Source organism: Rhamphochromis longiceps, linkage group LG13 (genome assembly GCF_057381845.1).
Source record: "Rhamphochromis longiceps isolate RC_006_pf linkage group LG13, R_longiceps_female_GT1.1, whole genome shotgun sequence".
NCBI lineage: Eukaryota > Metazoa > Chordata > Actinopteri > Cichliformes > Cichlidae > Rhamphochromis > Rhamphochromis longiceps.
The window spans coordinates 30,665,742-30,674,186 of NC_140569.1; the positions used below are offsets into that span (position 1 = coordinate 30,665,742).

The 8,445-nt window shown below is 39.3% G+C and overlaps 1 long non-coding RNA gene across 1 annotated transcript; it reads left to right on the forward strand.

The window, feature by feature from the left end:
- The first annotated feature begins 5,315 nt into the window (after positions 1 to 5,315).
- Positions 5,316 to 7,849, forward strand: LOC146656096 (uncharacterized). The gene is made up of 4 exons (XR_014914304.1): positions 5,316 to 5,432; positions 5,898 to 5,976; positions 6,355 to 6,450; positions 7,197 to 7,849. It is a non-coding gene; the product is annotated as an uncharacterized LOC146656096 (long non-coding RNA).
- The last annotated feature ends 596 nt before the right edge of the window (positions 7,850 to 8,445 follow it).

The following is an 8,445-nucleotide window of genomic DNA, read 5'->3' on the forward strand; positions in this document are numbered from 1 at the left end:
TTTTACCCAACTTCACTTTTTTTTAGAAAGCTTCTATTTAAGTAATTTCTTGATCCAACAGGTCTGGCAACAAGCAGGTCCAATTTATCTATGATTTAATTACTTCAAATTAAATTACTTTTTAACACGAGTTCACACGAGGTTGGGATATGTTTTTCCCTTTAAGAACTGAATCATTATTTAAGAACTGCATTTTGTATTTTACTTGTGTTGTCTTTGTGAACTATTAAACATTGTTTGATGATCTGAAACATGGAAATGTGATAAATGTGCAAAAAAAATCAGGAAGGAGGTAAATACTTTTCCATACTGCTGTATGTAAGAACTACAAAATGTTTTGTAGTTCTTTTCTTTAAGATGTACTGTACATTTGTGATGAAAGTGATGAAAGTATTCATTTTAAATAGGTGTGAAGTTAGATGTGCACTTGAATGATCTCATATGCTATTCATGGGCAGAAACACCTGGCTGACTTCTTACAATTGATGGAAAGACACCAGTAGCTCAGAAATATTAATCTTCACAGTGGCAGCGAACAGAAGAGGAGTGCACATGACAAACCTTAAGGCAGATGGGCTAAAGCAGCCGAAGACCACTCCTGTCAGTCAAGAAGAAAAGTCTGACTTTGCAAAGGGCTCAAGCTCACCAAAACTGGACAGTTGATGGTTGGTCTGACGGACTGCCATTTCCGCTGAGACTGGAGGGGCAGAAACTGGTGTCAGTGTTAATAATGTGGGTAGCTTTCTAAGGTGGTGGTGTGGAAAAGATTTTTTACTTGGAAAAATTTGGGACTCTTGGTGTATTTGGCTCTACATCTGCAGTTTTTTATGTGCTTCATGCAGGTCTAGTTTAGCCACATCACTTTAGTCTCAGGTCTACTTCATACAGGCCCTCATCAAGCCCAGGTCATGACATCTGGCCCTTGTCTGGCATACAGATCACTGGTTTGTGCCACTGCGTATCGTTACTAACTATCAGAATCAGAATCAGAAAGGGTTTTATTGCCAAATGTTGAGCAGGTTTACAACATTAGGAAATTGCTGCGGTGCTTCAGTGCAAACATACTGTCATAAATTACGTTTAAATAGACATGAAAATAAAAATAAGAATAAGAATTAAAAGTGCTACGTAGAAAGATATATACATGAGTGCAGGTGGTGATCAGTGCCAAAACATGGAATGATGCAGTGAACACAGCGTAGGGTCATGTGTTAGTGGTGGGGACAGTCGTACGTTTATTGTTCATGTGTCCAACAGCAGAGGGGAAGAAACTGTTCTTATGGCGAGAGGTTCTGGTGCGAATGGACCGGAGCCTCCTGCCTGAGGGGAGCAGGTCAAACAGACTGTATCCAGGGTGAGAAGGGTCAGCTGAGATCCGAGCTGCACGCCGCAGTGTCCTGGAGGTGTACAGGTCCTGCAAAGATGGGAGTCTGCAGCCAATCACCTTCTCAGCAGAGCGCACAACACGCTGCAGTCTCTGTTTGTCCCTGATAGTGGCTCCAGCGTACCACACGGTGATGGAGGAGGTGAGGATGGACTCGATGATTGCAGTGTAGAATTGCATCATCGTCCGTGTTGGCAGGTTGAATTTCTTCAGCTGCCTCAGGAAGTACATCCTCTGCTGGGCTTTCTTGATGACGGAGGTGATGGTGGGCTCCCACTTCAGGTCCTGAGTGATGGTGGTACCCAGGAAGCGGAATGAGTCCACAGAGGTGATGGGGGTGTCAGTCAGGATGATGGGGGGGAGTGGGGCTGTGTGCTTCCTGAAGTCCACAATATTCTCCACTGTCTTCTGGGCATTCAGCACCAGGTTGTTGTGGCTGCACCAGGACACCAGACGTTCAACCTCCCTCCTGTAGGCAGACTCATCCCCGTCCGAGATGAGCCCAATAACGGTGGTGTCATCTGCAAACTTGATTAGCTTGACAGACTGGTGGGTGGAGGTGCAGCAGTTGGTGTACAGGGAGAAGAGCAGAGGAGAAAGAACACAGCCCTGAGGGGAGCCGGTGCTGATGGTCCGGGAGTCCGAGACATTCTTTCCCAGCCTCACCTGCTGCTTCCTATGTAAATTCTCCCATGACTACATTGTATTTTAATGGCAGTATAAAGAATTAAAATGAAAAAATAAAAATAAAAATTTCTGGAAAAGGAAAGGAAAGCCACCTTAATTGATGGTCTCTATTAATATTTTCCTTCAGTAGGCCTACGTTATATTTTGTTAATAATTCCAGAACAGAGTCTGCCATGTGTAGTGCAGACCGGGGCACTGGTATGAAAAATAGTCAAATGAGAGACAGAAAAGCTCCATAAGTTACAAAAAGAAATCGTATAATTACACATGGTCAGAGCTATTAATAGCACCAGTATTCATAACATGAATAAAAATGTTTTTTTATTCATTATTAGAGCAGTACAACTACCTTATTTTATTTGCTATTAATATCAGTTTCTTTTGTGTTTGTGAATTAACTATATATTAAACTTGGATAAATTCAATTTTATTTATATAGCACCAAGCCAAAACAACAGCTGCCTCAAGGTGCTTTATATTGTAAGGTAAAAAACATACAATAGCTGACCAAAACAATCAGACAGCCCCCACTTGGCAACAGTGGGAAGGAAAAACTTTTAACAGGAAGAAAGCTCTGGTAGATCCAGGCTCGGGGAGAGGCAGCTATCTGCTGTGACCAGCTGGTGGTGAGGGAAGACAGACAAATTTGCACATTTGCTTCAAGTTCTTTCTTTTGAAATCTCTCTGTGTGAAAAGGGCATTCACATAAACTGGGCATACACTTTAATAAAAGGTGTGGCTATGAGAGACCTGCAGAAATTATGTAATAGAATCGTGTCAACATAATACAAAATATTCCATGGGACGCACAAGTGTTCGTTAACTTGTGAAATGATTTTTGAAACAGTTCATGAGTAGGCAGCATAACTGCTAATAGGTTTTTTCTCTGCATGTGCATTGTGTTTTTTCCCCACTGTACTCTACATTTGTTGACTCACATCCTGTGTTTGATACTTTAAAAAGAAGCATCAAACATTTCCACATTTTCCTTCTCTCCTTCTACGTTCACACAGACACACAGTTTTCTGTCCCTCTGCCTTGATCCTTCTCCATTTCCATCTGTCCCTCTCTGTCTCTCTCCCCCACCCCTTCCATCCATCCTTCTCTCTAGTGGCGCTGGACACACAGGTAGTGAAGCAGCAGGCGGTGTGGTGCTGGATAATTACCTAGTGTTTGGAGCTCCACAGGAGCCTGGGCCATCCGGGGAGAGGAGGAGGGGGGACAGCGGCAAGCCTGGCTGTATTTATAATGCACTCCGCTAACAGTACACTCCAACACTTTGCCAGTGGAAATGCAGGCCCAAATAAATGGGCTTTTGTTGCCACTTGAAAAGGAAACGTAAGAAAATGCACTTTTCATCTGCCTCTTTACCCCTCATTTTTCATGCTGCTGACTCTCAGCCATACCCACCCCCCCACTCCTGCTGTTTCTCCCTTCATTTACCTGCAAATTCCGCCCCCAGACAGTTTTACACAAGACAATTTTACACAAGAAAACATAGTGTAGAGATGCTTATGACTGGGATTAAGTTTGTTTGTTTGTTTGCCTGAATGGTGCTGAGGCTTTGTGCACACCATGGGAAATATGATCCATAGCTGTCAAGAAAAGCAGATGAGGTGATGAACAAATACTCATAAAAATGCACACAAACACACACACACACACACACACACACACACACACCAGTCACATATCTGTGACTTCAGAGGACATTTAAATTCCTGGAGACAATGAAAAACTGAGTTATGCTATCAATACTTGCTTTTTGCTACCATAAAATACGTAACCATAATTTGACTGTGTGAATCTCAGGCTATATAAAAAGACCAACATAGCCATGACATTGCCACATGCCTTCTGAACGCCACATTTTTAACCTGCAAGATTTATAAAAGAACCAGCCTAAAGGTGCAAATAGAATTTTAGCTGCTTTCATGTTGGAGTTTTTTTAGCCCAAAACATCTCTCAAGGACAGGCAAAGTGCTGAGTTATCAGCTCAGGATATAGGATAGCTCCATAATTGGTGCAAAGACACAGATCAACAAAATACTACAATTTCAAAGCACAAACTTTAATGTTCTCACCAGTGTTTGTCAAGTTACTTGAAAAAAGTAATCAGTAACTAATTACTGATTACTTCCCCCAAAACTAATTCCGTTACTTTACTGATTGCTTATTTTCAAAAGTAATTAGTTACTTAGTTACTTTTCAAAAACACGATTTACAACCTGAATAGGTGATAAAGCGAGAGATCTTTCAGCCCAATTCTACTTTTTCTGCATAATCCATCATACAAAATGTAATCAAATGGAAAAGTCTCTTTTTTTTTTAAACTTGTTTTATTAGTTGTAATCTTTTAACTTTATGCATCAAGTGAAAATTAAATTATATGGAACATTCTCTGACTGGAAGAAATTTATTTAACATTTAAACCTATTTTCTGCACATTCCAGCACATAAAATAAAATATTTTTTGTGTTTACACTCAACACAGCAGAAAATAAATAAAATCAATAACTCAGCAGTCCTGTTGCTCTATTTTCACCTGTATAGCAGGCGGATGTGTGCCCTGGTGCAGGTGTGCTGCAGCGGTCAGTGGAAGAATCCGCAAGTTTTTCTGTGAATTTCCCATCCCCAGGTAGCGCACTCGGTGCTTGCTCGGAAGTTAAGGGGGGTTTTCGCTGTAAAAAGAAGTTTTCTTCACACGCAGTCAACAGCGGACACTAATGTTTTTGTCACTTTTTACAGAATCAAACTCAAAATAAGGTCAGTACTTCCACGCTTTAAACGCTGCACGCTCATGCTCTCTCCCGCACTCGATATATAATCCATTGTTGATCTGCACACAGCTGTTGCCACGAATGTCGCACTCGCTTACGTCATTGTCATGAGACACTCTCGCAAAAAAATCACGGTTTTAGTAAGGCAGTAATGCAGCGTGCTTACGGGAACGTAACAGTAATCTAATTACCTTTTTTGCAATAGTAATCCCTTACTTTACTCGTTACTTGAAAAAAGTAATCGGATTACGCGTTACTGCCCACACTGTAAACCCCAACAGTCTACCTGACTTATAAAGTTTGTGGATATAACAATTAAAATTCCTCACAAAGTTGAAACAACTTAAAACTTTTCTGTTCGGTTAACGATTCAAACAGTTATAATTGTACATGGCTTAGAAGTTAAGAGTAAATACTGCTTTCTTAATTATGATTTTTGAGTAAATGTTTTTTTCCGAGCTCCGCATGTGGACGTCATGACGTCATGACGTCTTCTCTCTAACCTGAACGACGTTGACAGAAAATTCTGTTCAATATGGCTGCCCTTCTCGAGCGACTGGAGAACACATTTGGAGAAACTTGTAAGTAAAACGGAACCTTCGTTATGTTTATTTTTTCCGTAAAAAAGCAAGTATATTAATATGTTGCAGCCAATAACTTGTTTTCGAATGCGCTGTTGTGTTAAAAAGCACAGACCCAGGTGGTGAATAGTTGTTCGCGGTTGTTCGCGCTCTTTTTCAAACATAGATTATGTCGTCAGTTTTACAGTTTTAACCGATTAAAACACAGTTTTACGAAGAATCCCACATAAAGAAAGGGTCTTAGTGATATTTTAACGACCCCTTGCCAACGCAAGAAAGTTGGCGTTTTTACAACAGCAGCCTCATTGTTCGGCAGGTTTTTTTTTTTTTTTCTTCTCATTAGCATCATTCAAAAGTGACTTAGCTAGCAGTGGCAACTTCTATCTAAAACAATTGAAATATAGCAAGGTGTTGTATATTTAGTGTGCTGATAAGGTTTTCAATATTTTTATTTTTTCTTCCAAGGCTGAAGGCCAAAGACAAAAAGACAGAAGAAAAAAAAATTCAGACTGCAATTAATTTCAGGTGGAGACAGTAAACACAGGTGAGTTGAAAGATCTATTGAAGAAACCATTCATTAAGTCCCTTAAGGTGAAGATTTCATATATTGATAATGATAAAATTAACACAAATTAAAAGTTTCACTGATAAACACACAATTTTTCCTTGCTTTGAACCCCATGTTCTATATAGATCACAGCTCTGATCTGGAGAACACTATTTTAAAATACTGTGTAGGGTTTTTGTCAAATGATTAAGAAACATACTCTCTGTCACAAGAGACAGAAAGGTTGTATCTTAAAAGAAAAGTCTCCAAAATTTAGTAGAGTCTGATGTCATGCAGTTTCATAAACATGTATTCTCCCCAAAGAATGACACCTGAAAACTTTGCGTTAAATGAACTTTTCTTTTCCCTTTTTAGGAGGCGCCTGATATCAACGTGAAACGCACTGCAGTACTTCGTGCCCTTCCTGTATACCTGCGGGAGGAGGACCCAGAATTCTTTTAGACATGTAATGTAAGTGTATTTTTGCATTACTTAAATTCTGCCAGTAAGATAAAATGCTATGGATTTTTTTAAATACAATTTAATACCCTAGCAGCTACCAAATTGTACAAACAAAATACCCTCTCTGTAGAAAACCCACACACACACAGGTCAGGAGCAGGGCACAGGCGTATCACAGCACTATGGCTATGCTGCAGGTGGCCCAAAAACCAGGCTGAAGTCAAGATTTAGTTTCTTTTTGAGATAAAGTCATGAAATAAAAAATTACTTTTTTTTTTAGAAAAATAATAAAAATACAAATTATGTAATGCAAGAAGCTAACACGTTAATGTACATTTTTCAAAAAAAGTAGAGTACCCTAACTCGTTACAAAGTAACCCACTACACTGCTGAATGTTTTGCTAGATTACAGGTCATGCTTGTCACATTCTCTCAAACCAACTTTACTTATTTAATTGGGGCGATCGTGGCTCAAGAGTTGGGAGTTCGCCTTGTAATCAGAAGGTTGCCGGTTCGAGCCCTGGCTCCGACAGTCTCGGTCGTTGTGTCCTTGGGAAAGACACTTCACCCGTTGCCTACTGGTGGTGGTGCCAGTGTCCGGCAGCCTCGCCTCTGTCAGTGCGCCCCAGGGTGGCTGTGGCTACAATGTAGCTGCCATCACCAGTGTGTGAATGGGTGTGAATGTCTGGATGACTGAATGTGTAAAGCGCTATACAAATACAGGCCATTTACCATTGATACTGTGTCTATTCCAGGCGGACGCATTGGATGAGTCGACCCTCATTGACACTCCAGTTGCCCTTCTCACAGTGGTTACCGACGGCGCTTCCCAGTCCAGTCCATTTTACTTCCTCAAGCATGGCTGTTTTGGTGAAAGGCGACTAGGTGATGCGTGATATTCCCAGATTTGCAAATGCATTTGCTTTATTGTTTGGCTTGATCTATGCTCTGCATTTAGACTACCCCAGGAAGCTGGTTCACACATTTGCCTTAGTCCAAAATATCTTCATGGGGCTTGATGATGGCAAACCCCTGAAACCCCTGCCTACATGCTCTTAAGGAATATAAGGCAATGTTTGTTAGGACACGCACTCTGTTACTGAGCACTTTGTTTGAAGCACTTTAAGCACTTTAAGTTTACTACAGGCTTTGGGTGGATTTAACTCCATCAGTTTACCTAATTTTCCTATACTTGACTGCCTTATCTGGTTATTTGGAAGCTGATCGTCTTTGTACCCATTTTAAAAAATTGTTTTTCATTTCTATTTAAAAAAAAAAGTGATTAGTATTTGACTTTTTGTTTTGCATTTTTGTGTATTTTGAGAAAGATGCAATTAGGACTGATGTCGCCCTTTGTGAGTTTATAAAAAGATAAATGTTCTACACAGAATTTATAATGCTCACTTTATGGTGCCGATGTCCATGTTAGTTGTTTTATAAAAACATTTGTGATGTTTTTAAATTTTCATGAAAGAATGTTAAATAAACAAAATGTAAAGTAACTGAATTTCCGTACTTTTTTTTTTTTTTAGTAGTCTACACTCACAACATAAATATCTTTTAATTAATAATCAGATAATTTGAGTTTAGGTTGTAATATAATTGCATTGTGTTGCATCAAAATAATAAACTACAAGAAACACAAAAATATTGAAATTAAAGTATACAGTCTTTGAGTAAAGCTCAATTAATAAAATATAAAATATAATTTAAAATTTTTAGGTTAACAATAAATACAAATGTTGAGTACCCCATACTTAGAAGATATGAGTTTTTGTACTTAAATCTTTTGAGGTAATCAGTTTCCACAAAAGTTTTAAGTTCAGTCAACTTGTTCGGGTTTACAGTGCATCTCTGGTTCTCACACCTAGCAAGACATATTTTCAGTCAAATAACTAAAAAAAAAAAAAAAAAAACAAGGCCTCCAAAAGACACCAACAGCTCAAACACAGTAATTAGGTCCAGTTTTGTAACTCTGGTTGTAATATAGATAAGAACAGACAG